Source organism: Phragmites australis, chromosome 15 (genome assembly GCF_958298935.1).
Source record: "Phragmites australis chromosome 15, lpPhrAust1.1, whole genome shotgun sequence".
NCBI classification, from domain to species: Eukaryota; Viridiplantae; Streptophyta; class Magnoliopsida; order Poales; family Poaceae; genus Phragmites; species Phragmites australis.
Genome location: NC_084935.1, coordinates 16,441,524 through 16,456,280, shown reverse-complemented (window position 1 = coordinate 16,456,280; position 14,757 = coordinate 16,441,524). Strand labels below are relative to the sequence as shown.

Sequence of the window (14,757 nt, the reverse complement as noted above, 5' to 3'; positions counted from 1 at the left end):
TAAAGGAGAACCAGACTACTTCACGAGCGAAGATGAAGACTGCTAGGCTTGTGGACCCCGTTCGATTACCTGTGGAAGATGGGAGTTTCGCTGTATTTTTCTACTATGCTTTGGTTAAGACCTTGAGGTCCTTTCTATTTATTTAAGTTAAATGTTGTAATAATGGTACGATGTGTGATACACTGATAAAATCACTGCATGTATGAAACTTTTTCCTGACATACATGTAGTTTACATCTGGTTTTGTTCCTTTATAAAACTGGGCGTGACACGTTGTGCCATCCCTTTTTGCGGTGACCAAGGCTCACAACAAGTGGCAAATGCTGGTTCAATAACTCGGCCGTTATTAGGCCGACACCACGTGGGAGTTCCTCAATGACTTCACTAAGACTTACCTGACATTCCAGCTCAAGGACAAATTATTTCGCGATGAGGGAGGTAATGTTGTGGGCAAGACCTACTAGCATTAGCGTGAAAGGTCCACACGTGCAGCGGCCACGTCGGCAGCCACATAGGAGGATTAGTTGGCTCAAACAACAGTTGAGCACATCCTGCATCTTGCTCGGGTCAACTGCAACACCGTTCTCTAATCAGACATGACCTAGGAAAGCAACCTCCTTGAGCCGAAACTCGCATTTGATGAACTTGGCATAGAGTTGGTGATCTCGGAGTCGGTCAAGAACAACACGGAGGTGCTCAGAATATTCTTCTTCAGTCTTAGAGTACATAAGAATGTCGTCGATGAAAACCACGACAAACTTATCCAGTTCCTCTATGAATACCGTGTTCATCAAGTACATGAAGAACGCCAGGGCATTCGTCAAGCCAAAGAACATGACGGTAAACTCATAAAGACCATAACGAGTCGAGAAAGCCGTATTTGGAATATCCTCCGGTCGGACCTTGATTTGATGATAGCCTAGTCTCAAGTCAATCTTCGAGAAAACCCGGGCACCGATCAACTGATCAAACAGAATGTCGATCCTCGGGAGCCGATACTTGTTCTTGACAGTGACCTCATTTAGAGGACGATAATCAACACACATCCGAAGAGATCCATCTTTCTTCTTCACAAAGAGTGCTGAGCATCCCAAGGTGAGGAGCTCGGACAAATGAACCCCTTCTCTAGCAACTCCTTCAACTGCTTCTTCAGTTCCGCCAATTCATTTGGCAACATCCTATAAAACCTTTTTGATACTGGGGCCGTTCCAGTTACAAGATCAATAGAGAACTCCACGGAGTGGTCGGGTGGCATCCCTGGCAACTCATCTGGGAAGACATTCGAAAATTCACACACCAGAGGAATGCTTAACATATCCATGGTGGGGACAACCTTTAGGGAATAAAGAAAAGGATTGACGCCCTTAAGCTTCAAATGAACTTGAGTGCTGGATAGACCATTAAGAGTGACTATCCGTCGAGTACAATCTATGACAGCCTTGTTCTTGGTGAGCCAATTCATCCCCAGGATGATGTCTATCCCTTTGGAGTTCATTACCAACAGATTTGCACCGAAGGGTATCTAATTGATAACCAACGATGCTCTGGGAACACACTGATTAATAAGAACCTCAGCCCCATGTGCATTTATGAGATAAGGCGTAGGTGTGGGGCTAACATCCAGCCTGTGACGCCATGTATAACTCGTTGCTATGAAACAGTGAGAAGCACCAGAATAAAAAAGAACAACCACGTGAATGACGACAGAATAAAAATTCATATCCAATGTACCCATCAGTACGTTATCACCCTCGTGAACTTTGTCAGCGGTGGTGTGGTGCGCTCGGCCACGCTTGGGGACGTGGGTGGCCTGAGAAGATTGTGGTGCAGACTGAGCAGGTGGTGGCCTTGGAGCGGTCACCATGGCACCCGGCTTCGGATATGGGCAATCCCGAGAATAGTGGCCGACTCGGCCACAGTTGTAGCACGGGCCATCGGGGCCACCTGTCACGCTCACTTGAAAGCCAATGGGTCTTGCAGACTGTCTCTGTGGAGTGGAGAAAGACGGGAGCCGCACCAGCCACATCGGCCGTGGAGCAATCGGTGCCGACACGTGAGACAGTGGAGGCTGACTCTCGGTGCAGGCGCGTTGAGAACTCCCGCCCATGGAAGGCGGCGGACCCCTCTTGCGCTTCTTCTCCTCTTGGTGGTTCTTGAGCTTGAACTCCACCATGAGGGACGTGCTCACCAACTTGTTGAAGTCAGTGAACTCATGTGCGGACAGCCGGTCCTGCATCTTCGAATCGAGGCCGTTGAAAAAGCGGTATTGCTTTCTCTCGTCAGTGTTGACCTCATCCTGAGCATACTGGGCAAGGTGGTTGAACACCTGCACGTACTCCATCACCGATTTACCTCCTTGCTTGAGGTCCATGAATTCCCTTCTTTTGATCTCCATAAGACCCTTAGGAATATGGAAATCCCAAAATACCTGGCGGAACTCCGCTCAAGACACCCAATGATTGGCAGGGTGCAAGGCCAAGTAGTTGGACCACCACACGTCCGTCGGGCCTTGGAGCTGATGGGGGGCGAAGAGCGCCTTCTCGTGGTCCTTGCACTGAAGGAGAGCGAGCTTCTGCTCAATGGTGCGAAGTCAATGATCGGCGTTGAGTGGATCCTCAACACGCGTGAAGGTAGGCAGCTGAGTCCGCAGGAAATCTGAGAAATCATCTCGGCGCCCGACCCCACCTCCTCCTTGAGGGGCCGTGTTGCGCACGAGAGCCTTGAGGAGCGCTGTCTGAGCTTGACGGTTTTGCTCGATTTGCATTAGGACATGCTCGGCGGTGGAGGTAGCGGAGGATTGTTCTCATTAGAACTCTCGGGAAGATCTCCTAAACTACCACAGGTTGTCTTGCTGTTGTAACGATGAGAAGGGAGGAAGGTGAAGGTTAAATTCCACTATAGGTGAAAAATCAAACTCCAACTAATGCCATTTTACTATGTCGGACCTTGCTTATTTGAATTCGTATACTATAAACTGATGAAAATGCATGTTCAAAGGTATGATGCAAAATGAGCAATGAAATATGAAGGCATGCTCGCTTCTGAACTACACGTATCTTTCTCAAATACATCTCACCCCAACAAGCATCACAACTACATACGTTATACTTAGGGGCATAATATAGCAGGTTCATACATATTGGCGAAATGATGCACAAAATAAATTTTAGTGAGTTGCTTAGTGAAGTTAACCACTTACTAAATAACGTTCTAATTATTGTTTAGACTACTTCATTAAACCAAGCTCTGATACCACGCTGTGGGAAACCGTCCAGATAATATTCTAATTAATCACCAAAAGGATCATTATTCATAATCACAATCTCGATGATTAAACAGAATATCATCCCGGTAGTCCTGGCACGTGTTTGTGCCTAAGATCGGAACACATGCCTTCCAACAATTAGCGTCACAACAAAGCTTAAGAAAGAGCAAGTAATTAACATTTATATTACAAGTTCTTAAGCATCCAACCATTTCTAACAATTTACAATAAAAGGTAACAACAACTACGCAGCGGAAAGTTAAACTATAAACAACAAAAGAGAACGGCGCTGCATACCCTTAGGCACCGTCTTAAAACGTCACTTTCAGAGTAGGATGCACTATTCTTGCCCGTCACCCTGATCGGCAGGTACGAAATAGCCAAACACCAGCTCTTCCTCACCAGCAGCACCTGAAAACGCAGGTATGAGTACGAAGATACTCGCAAGATTTAAACCATATAGAGCACATATACATAGGTCGACTCCAAGAATTATGCATCGAGACATTAGCAAGGAAAAGCCACAAGGTTAAGTTAAACATAAGCGGTAAGTAAACTTGACATATATGTGTGAGCCACTAACTTAACCAACAACAACATAACTTTAATCTGCTATAACCAACTGAACATAAATAACATGAACCATTAACAACATACATGAAGCAAGGACCAACTCAACCATTTCTCACATATCCAACCATCAACCACAAGCAAAAACTCTATGACCGATACAGATGGACAGAAGCATGCTCATGACCGAGAGCGTGGTATTTCGAAATATTTTTACAACCTGCAGGGATACTCCTGGACCCACACAACTTGAGGACCATACGGCTTGCATGACCACACAGATCCATACAAGGGGTACTCATGTCAACCTTTCCTAATAAGCCCCGATCATTTGAAACATGCATCGCTCGGTGTGACGGTACTAAAATTACTCCCGGAGCAAACTAGTACCACTACAAACCCGCCTGCTCACACCGTATTCAGCTCGCCTTACTATTAGATCAGCATGTGATGAGTATGATAAGTGCTAAAGTTGACTACACTGATGATCGGTGCTTAAACGACGCAAACGGTCTAAGGTGTCCGGTTTCCTCTCCCGACCTACCTAGGGGAACTCCACATCCGGGCAGGATAAACACCTCCTAGCACCGCCCACATCTCATCTCATACTCACCACTCATACAACCATCATCATCTCATATTAAACATTGTGATCAACAATTAAACCTATCGTTCGCGAACGATGGAACATTCTACCGTTCGACTTCTACTGGTGACCTATGCATTGCTAAGCATTTCGATTTAACTTGCAATCTAGACATCAACAACATACTCAAAGCTAGAAGGAAAGGGTAATCAACATTTCAAGGTAGAAGTAATGCATTCGACATAGGATCTATCCACTTGTACCCAATCTCAACTCACATGCAAACATACATAAGCATAATTTATCAATTTTAGACATCATTTAATTGAACAAAGGTGCAATATGCTTAGTTGCTTGCCTTGCTGCTTAGGTTGCTGCCTATAATTATCCTAGCAACACTCGTAGAGATCTGGAAGATTGGAGTCGTCTTCAACTGCAACCACGCCACGCTCTGGCTTCTTGCAATAATGAGCATGTATAAATGCAACAAGATATGCCACAATGCTCAAAAACATGCTTGAAGTATAAGACATGCGAATCAATGCAACTCCAAACAATCTAAACGAAATCTGAAAAATAACAGCATCAGAAGTATCCTGATTGGCTCAGAGTATCCGTGTTCGGACCCTCCGGGTGAACCTCCGAGAGAGGCGCTCGGTTACTGCCTTTTTATTTGACCGGCCCGGAGTATCCAAGTGAATCTGGAATATCCGGGTTCCGGAGTATCCGGGCCATCCTCCGGGGAAAGCTCTCGGTTAGCCACTACTCTAACTTAACACGGAACCTTCGGGTTGGTCCTTACTATCCGGGATGTGCCGGACACTCTGAGTGAGGCTCCGAACGAAGCTCTCGATTACTCGATAATGCAACTACCTAGAGTCTCCGGGTTTAACCGGATTATCCGGGTGATACAGACTTGGGTTTCTCACAACTTTTTCCTTAGGTGATTTGACTCACTTTACAAATCTGTGCTACATAAACGTGCATATGCCCTATCCAAAAGATTCTAAACCAATCTCGCACCCTAAAGCCTAACTAATTTTGAACACAATTTAACGGACAATTTCTGCTAAACCCGGAGTATTCGGGTGAGGTCGGAATATCCAAGTCAGCCTAGAAAAGCTGTTCTCGAGTGGATTTTTGGTCGATTCGAGTTGCGATCTTTTCCAAGCCTAAAGGGAACATGTTAGGGGTAATTCAATGGTCCTGGAACTTACTTATCAACTAGCAACACGACTCTAGAACTCATTTTTGACTAAAACTCTATTTTTGCTCCAAACAGCTCAAGAACACCAAGAACTTCAAGAACTACTCGATTCTTCCACGAAAACGAAAATGGATTGGATGGATGAGTAGCTCATGAGCTAGAGAATGCAATGGTACCACATGCATACCTTGAATCCTCCACTTGAACTCGGATTTTGGGAGAAATGGAAAGGGAGCTTGAGGGGGAGAGTGAGAAGGCTGTTGCCGCTGAGCTGCTAAGTGAGGGCGTGGGGAGTGAGGGAGGAGAGAGAGGGAGAAGGTGGGGCTAACCCATTTGGTGGTTGGGATGGTGGGCCACTTGTGGGGCATACATGTTAGAGAAAATCGGTATTTTTAATGCAATTTTTATTCTTTTCTCTCTCAATTTTCTTTCTCTTATCCAAATGATTTTAAATAAATTGCTTAATGTGCCAAAAAAAATCCCCCTCGAATTTAATTATGATGCTAATGACATATGATTAAGCTTGATCACGCAATTACGGAATTTGGGACGTGACATATCTCGACTGTGTAACCTAGTCCTCTACCGTCACATGTCGAACTTCCTCCTCCCAGTTGCCCCCTTCCCCTCTGACACCGATTGCCCATCTTTGTTGCCCCCGTTGCCATCACCTCTGCTCTCGCGCTCTCCCTCCACTTGTGTCCTATACCTGCACTAATACCTCAGCCGCCTGCCATGTTGCCACTTGCCTCTTCTACTACATGTGGCATGCGACGTCATCTCTGCTCCGCCCATCGCCCTTCACTGTCACCACCTCCGCCCCGCCCATCGCCTTTTGTCGCTCCTCCACCATCGTTGCCAATGGTGCCCACTGCCACCACTAGGCCACCCATGGCCATCTCTCTAAGCACCATAGCCCCAAAGAATCTCTCCCTAAGCCCTAAGCCCTAAGGCTCAACCTAGGCGGTGCTAGGCGAGAGAGCTCTCTCGGCACGTCATGATTCGTGAGATCTAAGGAGGTACGAGGCCGCGTTTGACACGTGTCGGGCAGGGAATGGTCCACAAGATGAATCAGCGGGGTGGTCCGTGAATTAGCATTTCCAAAAAATACAGTCGATCATATGGGCTAGCCCTCATGTAGTGTATGCAGCACATCACGCTATTTTAGATTCATAGTAGCACTAAATAAATTGATAATTTACCATTAAAAATATTAACTATTTAATTATAATGTTACTCGTATCAATAAAATATAGCAACATCTAAGTCAATAACAGTTATCCTCCTCGTTTTGTCTAAGAAAAGAAAAAGAGAGAAAAAAACCGGGACTATCCTGCTACTGTGTTTAGTTCAAGGGCGGTTGCGGCGCCCTATCCTATCTCCTCCTTGGATGCGGATCCCTTAGGGGGTGTTTGGATGCGTGCATCCACGTGCAACGTTCGGCGTATAGGATGACTGAGATGGACATTTGGATGGGCGAATGATCAGAGCAGCCTTGCACGTGCGGGTGCAGGCATACAATAGGATGCTGCATCCGCGCGTGCGTCTGATTTGACCATAGCTGCCGTCCTGGCTTGCTAGATGCAGTTGGACCCACTCGTCAGCGACAGCGAGCTCCTTCATGCAACTTCAGATTCAGCCTACCAAACATAAATTTAAATTAAACTTGCATTCACTCATCCAACCAATCAAACACACTTATTTTCTAGAATATAGATATCTCAACCTGTTTTCCATCATCCAAAATATACGATACAACTCTACAAAACCTCGTACAGACAACCAAACGCACTCTTTACAATTCGTCACGGGTACGCACGCGCCGTGGGACCCTTCCCGTCGCCCTCACCCCGCCCACACGCCGGCGGGCCCTGCCCAAAACCCTCCCTGCGCGTAGGCGGCGCCGCGTTCCGTTGCCGGTGGTGTCCTGCTCTCTCGCTTGTCTTCTCTTTTCCCTTGGTGAGTTCTGACTAGCACAAGTTTCCGAGTGGGGGTGCAAGGGACAAGCAATTCTTAGCGCGCCTCGGGTACCTATCGTGTTGTTCTTCCATCCATGGACTTGCATATACTGCACTCACAATGACTACTCCTGTGTATAATTTCTTTACTTTGGCTACTTTTCGTGTAATGTTAATCTCTATTGGTCACTGTGTCCGTTGATAGTTAGTGTTAGTATATCCTGTCAGAGTGGTTCTTGGTGCCTGGACAAAAATTAGGGTACCAGGGTCCAGAGTATGACCGCTGGTCAATTTTCAAGGAAGTTGGATAGAGCATTGACTGACATTACTACGAAGTTTCCTCATTTTTGTTATTTATTTTGCTTATTTTTTCATTTCATTCTGATACACTCTAATAATGCAGTGTGAAAAAAATATGTGCATGTTTGTTGTATGCTCATGTTACATCTTTAAAGAAGATGACTACAAGAAAGAAATAAAAAGGATAAGCTGCTTATTGTTCACCCTAGATATAGGGATAGCCAACCTATGCAAAGTACCAAAATAACGTATATTGACGTAGTTGCTCCAAATCCTGAAACTGTAATTTCTTTGCACACATGCTCACTCTTCCTTGCTTCTTCCATTGGCAACAGGACACAACTGCACTACAAGAGTGAACAAAGAGCCAATAAAACTTAGGAAAGATGCCAAAGAAGGGGGCGAAAAATACAAAGGAGCTTGATGATGTTCCCAATCAACAGGAAAATAAGCTTCCGGACTACCTTGAGCTCCAGCGCACCCGTGTTGTCTGCAGCGCCGATGCCCCCATTCATGTATCCATTTACATGCTTCTCTTCTTTCATGTCCTTGCATTTGTTGCTTAATGCTTATGATCACCTGTATAACCGTGTGCATGTTTCCATGCTGAATTGTCCATTTGATAAATTCACTGATTTTTCACATGAATTATGTGTTCTGATAAGTTTATCTTGCATAGGAGCCTAATTTCACTGAGAACCACAGATATTTTGATGATATGCGTCTAATTGACTAATTCACAGGATATGGAAAAGAAGTGGTTTTCTTTTCCACCGTTAAGTTTGTGTGCTATCTTGCTTGTGGTGAAGGCTTGAACATGTTAATATGTTATCTAATCTTTTTTGTCTATCTCGCTACATTTTTTCAAAGAAAATATTATTTCATTGGATGGAATATTTACCTGTCATGTTGTCTTTAGTGAAAATAATTCATTTAGGTTTTAGTGATTATTACGTTCGAGGATGCCGAAGGGTACTTATTAAATTTTCTTCTCTGAATACATATTGGACATTTTTTTATCTTTGTTTTATTTTCTTAATTATTTTTTGTGGCAGAAAATTCTCTTTATTCAGTTACAATCAATTCTAGCATTAGCCTCATATAATACATTTTAAAGTTTTCTCTTATATGTTCAAAAGACTCAAGGTTTCCAATACTCGGGTGCGTTTGCTGTTATGTGGGTTGATAATAGCGTATCAGTGGAGAAATTTTGCAAGAACTTCAAAATTGAGATAAATCAGCTCACTGAAGATGATATAGAGTTTGATATGATTGGTGTTGATGCATCAATAGCTAATGCTTTCCGGAGAATCCTCATCGCAGAGGTGTTTCCATGTTTTCATGTGTACCATCAGATAACCGAAAACTCTGTTTTCTGTATTATAATACTTCGTATATGTCGGAGTTCCGAATCGATAAGTGTTTAACTTGTACTTCCTTTTTGGATCAATAGGTTGCTACCATGGCAATTGAGAAAATCTTCATGGTTGACAACTCCTCAGTTATAGCAGATGAGGTTCTTTCACATAGACTATGGCTTATTCCACTTGATGCAGATCCAAGGCTTTTTGATTATATCGCAGGTAAGTAACTTAACTGTTCTAGCTTCACCTTCATACGTTTACAATAAGAGCCATCTTATTGTTTCTTTCTGTTTTCACAGAAAACGGTGTCCCAAATGAAAGGAACACTATCGTGTATAAACTGCATGTTTCATGTGAAAAGGGTTCTCAATGAATTACAGGTGTGCCTTATTTTCCTGGAATGTCGTGCCCTGTACAGATTTGTGTCAACACACTGATCTTCTTTTGTTATGTAAAATTTGCCCTTCCAGTATTTATCATGCAGGAATGGGTTTGTTTCTCAATGATGTGCTCCATCTTAATCTTCTGAGCATAATTGTCCATTGCTTTTCAAAATGAAATGCCCAATATACCTTATTGTCAGAACAACTCATTGCTCAAATCAGAAAGTTCTAGGAACCCTATCTTGTAATCCTGTGTGTACTTAATTGACATCTATTGGATTTTTTTCTAAATTGTACTGTAGTGATAAAATAAACATTCTATTCGTAGTTACCTTATTAATGAGTTTTACTTGCCTCAAATTATCATCTTGTGCACTTAGTTATCTAAGAAATGACTTTGCTAAATGTAAAACTTATATCAGTGATAATTGAAACATTTGATTATTTGTTCCTTTATTGTATTTCTCTTTTCTTGTCAGAATAAACCAGATTTCCTCTGGAAAGATGTTTTAGACTTTCTAATGTTGTAGCATTGTAAGCGTTGACTGCTTTGTTGTCTGCGCAGTGAGATCTGGAGAACTAGAGTGGTTGCCAGAAGGTAGCCAATTAACTATGGCATCTCCTGTACAGTCTGGGGACAAACAGAAGACCTTCACTTCCTTCAGTCAAAGCCAAATGGAGATTTCTAAAAAGCCTCTTGACGTAAGTTTAAAGATATAACTATTGCCAGGCTTGGGCCAGGACAGGTAACTTTGTTACTTCTTTCATTGGCACCATTATGATACGAGTAGCTGTTCCTACATCTTCTGTCCCTTCTGGATTCAATGCTGGGATTAAGGTACTTTGTTGAGTCCACATGGTAAAAAAAGACTTCAATCCACTGGAAATCACATGGTTTAATGTATGAAGCCAGTAGCTTTACCTTAATTCATAGAGTGAATTGCACGAATAAACTATTTTGGTGATTCGAAGTCATCAAGCCTAAGTTTGTATCCATGTCAGATATTTTAAAAGCTTTTTTTCTAGTATATCTGTTATTCTGAAAGTCTTGTACTTATTTCCTTTGGGATGCTTTCTTTGTAACTGCAAAACATTGTACCTTATAATTTAATCTGTTCTTTAATAGGTTATTGAGCTTGAGGCGCATGCTGTTAAGGGAGTTGGGAAAGTTCATGCCAAGTGGTCTCCTGTTGCTACAGCCTGGTACAGAATGCTTCCTGAGGTAAAATTGTTTCATTATGGCATTTCCAACAAGAAAATGGCGGGCAACTATATCATTGCTTGTGTCCTATTGCTGTATTATCATGTAGGTTGTTCTTCTTAAAAACTTTGAAGGTGATGATGCGGAACAGCTAGTGAAGACGTGCCCAGTTAATGTTTTTGACATTGAAGACCTGGGAAATGGTAACTTCTCTTTCCCTTTCTGTTTTGAGAGGCTGAACTGAATCATTGAGATAGTAATGCAGCCAGAGTAGTCAACTGTGGTGGTGCAGTTGGCAAGTTGTTATTGCTAGACTATCCATTGATGCTTGGAGTGAGATGATTGTTTTGGAGCATTTTGAAACTCTTACCAAATAACAACCAGCATTTTAGTAGAAAACAGTGTGAGACATTGTCTGTTGAATTTAAATTGGTTGGAGTTTGAACTAGAGAACCAAGGAAACATGCACCATATTCATGAAAAATCAGAAGAAACATAGGTTTCCGGATATTTTTCATTAAGAAACTGAGCTAGAATTTGGTGAGAGGCTAAAGATTTATGGATAAAAGCTATTAAGGTAACATCAACTTGGAAGTCCCTTGCACTAACTATTTTGGCTTTAGACTTCTAACTAAAAATTCCAGCTGTGTTTTGATCTGCAATTTTCATAAATCCCTTCATTCTTTTCAATACTCAGGTGGAAAGAGGGCAGTTGTTGCGAAGCCAAGGGGATGCACACTCTGTAGAGAATGTGTCGTGGGTCCGACTGGGGAACAAATTGAACTAAGGCGTGTTAGAGACCATTTCATCTGTAAGTAGTGAAGAACTTGATTATCTACATGAAGCGCTACAATTACGCTTTCATAGTTGGATTATTGTATCACGAAATTTCTTCCGAAGCTATTGCGTTATACTTTTACTGCATTGTTTGAGCTCATTATGTTGGCTATTGTTTTCCCTTGCTAGTCACCATCGAGTCCACTGGAGCTCTGCCTCCAGAGGTGTTGTTCACAGAAGCCATGAAGGTTTTAGAAGAGAAGTGCAAGAGGGTCATCTCTGAGTTTCTTGAGAGGCTGACACTTTGGACAATGGAGTAAATCAGTGTAGCCTGCCATTTGTGTATTTTGCTGGAGACAAGTGTGATAAAACATTTTTGTATTGGTTGTTTAGCTGAAGAACTGTGAGCAGGACTGGTATTATCGTGCTTCCAAATAGCCTGTAATGCTCGGTTGCATGGTAACACTCGAGTGTAATGTAGGTTAAAACTGTGATGGTGAATCAATTGGCAACCTGGACAACGTAGACATGGAATTGTGCCACTATCTGTCGAAATGGCAGTTGCGACACAGGCAAAAATTTAGAGCAATAGAACCAACAGGAGTGTCGCAACTCATGAGCATTGAGTTTTTGCTTCGAGAGATGGATAACAGCCGTTTTTTTTTAAAAAAAATGCCTGGACTTTTGTTGGGAACCTGTTAGGATGGACAGCGCGGAGGAAGTGGACTGCTCGAAACAGACCCAAGTCACCCAACCATGCCCACAGCAGTAACCATGTCGATGCCCGCTGCGTAAAAATTGAGAGGATGGTGGAGGTAGAAAGCGTGGGCAGGTTTGTTTGAGATATCTGGAGGGAAAGAGTGCTATGATAATACCCATGTGCTTGATAATACGCACTGTAGATTTGTAGTAAGTAGCAAACAACAGCCAACACCATCCTGATAGTTACCTAGTAAGGTTCGACATCTCGTCTAAAGACAAGATCACGGGGAAATTAAGTACAAATTGTTAAGAGTAGGAGATTGTAGAGACAAAAGTATGAAACCGAGAATGGGATTCATTATGTTTCATTGCATTGAATCATGTCTTTATATAAGATGGACATACATGTTCACATCCATTCGGATTCCGAAGGGGTAGACGTCCCTTCCAAATAGACATATCCGAAGGGACATAAGTAACTACCAAAGCAGTTATTTGTGTTGATCATTGGTTTGTAACACTCCTCTTAATCAATTTTGTCATCTGTATAGATTATGTGGAAAACTCTTCCGAAAACCCTATGAGAAAAATAAGGAGAAAATAATAATATGCTATCGAAAACGCCTATTAAAAATCCAGTGGAAAAAATTATGAGAAAATAATATGGTATAAATATACTTGTATTGATATTGCCTCATTAAAAATCTTATATGAGAAACCTTGATAGAGAAAACTCACAAAGAAAAATAATACAATATGTATGATCTTATGATCGTAAACATGTTATATTTAGGAGTTTACTCCCCTAAACTTTACAATTCTTGAGATTGTCTCATACATATTCCAAAAACATATTTTTAGAATAAATATGTTGGTAAAGACTTTATGAATAAATTTGTAAGATTATCATATGATTTTGTTTGCAAAATATCTATCTCCCTAATTTTTTGTAATTCATGAGGATAAAATAATTTTAGGACAATATATTTTGTGATATTGCTCTTTATATAACATGTATGTATTTGAGTATAATGGTAGATGATTCTAATAACTAATACCACATGATTTTTGTATGTGGTTGATCATTCTGTGAAGCCATACATATTCACGTGATCCTTCATATAATGCAATTATTTTAGAATGATTAGTGGAAGTAGCAACGAGAGTTTATTTTAGTTCCACCATATAAGAATACAAAATATGTCTGTGATATGGCATTAGATAAATAGCTAGCATCAGTATATCCAACCATATATGTTTTTATGGATATGATTTCTGGATATATGCATACTGAGATATGGAACTTCATGTCCCAATATCTCTTCATTAGTAACCTGAGGTCTGAATGGATCTTTATCTATTTCAATGGATCGAACGACCATATGTGTTTTGATGGATATGATTTATCCATATTAAATTTCTCCAATATTTTCTGGATATAGATAGGCTGGTGTACTAGTATTCCTAAGGGAATATGCTGAACTTGTAGACATAAGAAAAAAATTGGTTTTACCTAAATCTTTCATCGCAAATTCTGTCTTAAGATGATTATGTGATTTATTTATGTCTTGTGTATTTCCAACAATACTAAGATCATATACATACACTAGAGATGATATAAAATCTAGTTGATGATTTCTTTATAAACACACATGATCAATCATCATTATTTGAGTAAACCTTATGTAGAAGGAATTCATTTAGTCAGTTGTACCATATTTTACCCAACTTTTTTAAGCCATATAGTGATTTTTTCAGTTTTAAACAATACATGTTATTATTTGCTTTGTGATTCAGAATTTTTTAAGCCCTTTAGGGACTTTTATATAGATATCCGAATTAAGTGACACATATAAGTATGTAGTCAATACATCCATCAATTGCATGGACAGATTCTTTTGAATTGTAAATGATATTAAATATTGAACTATTATTCCACTCAGAAATGGAGAGTATGTTTCATTGAAATCGATGTCAATTCTCTGCGTGAACCTTTGTGCTACAATCCTCATTTTGTATTTCACCACCTCATTATTTTCCTTCTGTTTGCGGATGAAAACTCATTTTGATCTTGCAGGGAAGATATTTTGAGGAGTTGGTATTACTAAGGTAAATATCTCTCTTTTGTTGAGCAAGTGTAATTCTGCCTTAATTTTTTTTTTCTCATTTGGTCCAGTCTGAGCACTTGAGGCACTTTACCATGGACATGGACTTTGGTCTGGATCCAGTTGAAGGTCTTTGACAATTTTTGAGAAAAATATATGTCGATAATTTTAGTTTTTATGTTGTATGATTCTCATGAATTAATATAGTTTATGGATATTTCATTTAGTCTTTCTAACTTATCGTGTTTCCCCACAACAATAGAGTTAGGGTGTTCCGATGTCCCATCACCTAAATCAGTGTGCACATTTGTGATAGGTCATGGATGTTGAACAAATTGC

General features: G+C 41.2%; 1 pseudogene; it reads left to right on the top strand.

Moving 5' to 3' along the window:
* The first annotated feature begins 7,554 nt into the window (after positions 1-7,554).
* LOC133892026 (uncharacterized) lies at positions 7,555-12,577 on the top strand (annotated as a pseudogene).
* The last annotated feature ends 2,180 nt before the right edge of the window (positions 12,578-14,757 follow it).